The sequence below is a fragment of the Sciurus carolinensis genome, chromosome 10, assembly GCF_902686445.1.
Source record: "Sciurus carolinensis chromosome 10, mSciCar1.2, whole genome shotgun sequence".
In the NCBI taxonomy this organism is placed as follows: domain Eukaryota; kingdom Metazoa; phylum Chordata; class Mammalia; order Rodentia; family Sciuridae; genus Sciurus; species Sciurus carolinensis.
In genome coordinates this window covers 108882804-108883294 of record NC_062222.1, presented here as the reverse complement: position 1 = coordinate 108883294, position 491 = coordinate 108882804, and positions in this window count along the sequence as shown.

The window sequence follows — 491 nt, the reverse complement described above, 5'->3', positions numbered from 1 at the left end:
TCAGATCTTAACATAAGAAAGCTCTCCAGAATGCTCTTGTACAATGATTATTTTTAAGTTCTCTTTAGCAATTAGCAGTCCCTGAAATTATCTTATTTGTTTGTTAGATTTTATATTATTTTCTGTCCCACCTAAATAAATCTTGAGGACAGGAACTAGAAACAAATTACCTTGGCATCACAAGATTTTTTTCTTTTTATGCACAGCTGAGGATCAAACCCAGGGACTTGAACAAGAATTCATTTTTTTGAAGACCATGAATTCTAGTTATGTGAAGAATGAATATTCACCCTACTAACATAAATTTTATCCAACTTATTGCAAAATAATAATCATTATTATTATTCCTTATTAAGAAAGTAGTATTTTTAAACTACTACTTGGGGTGTGTGTATGTTTTAACACTGAGCCTTAACCACTGAGTAAGCTTCTGTTAGGGCCATCCATGAAAAAGGATGACCTCCATCTGCCTCATTCCCACAAGAGAAATT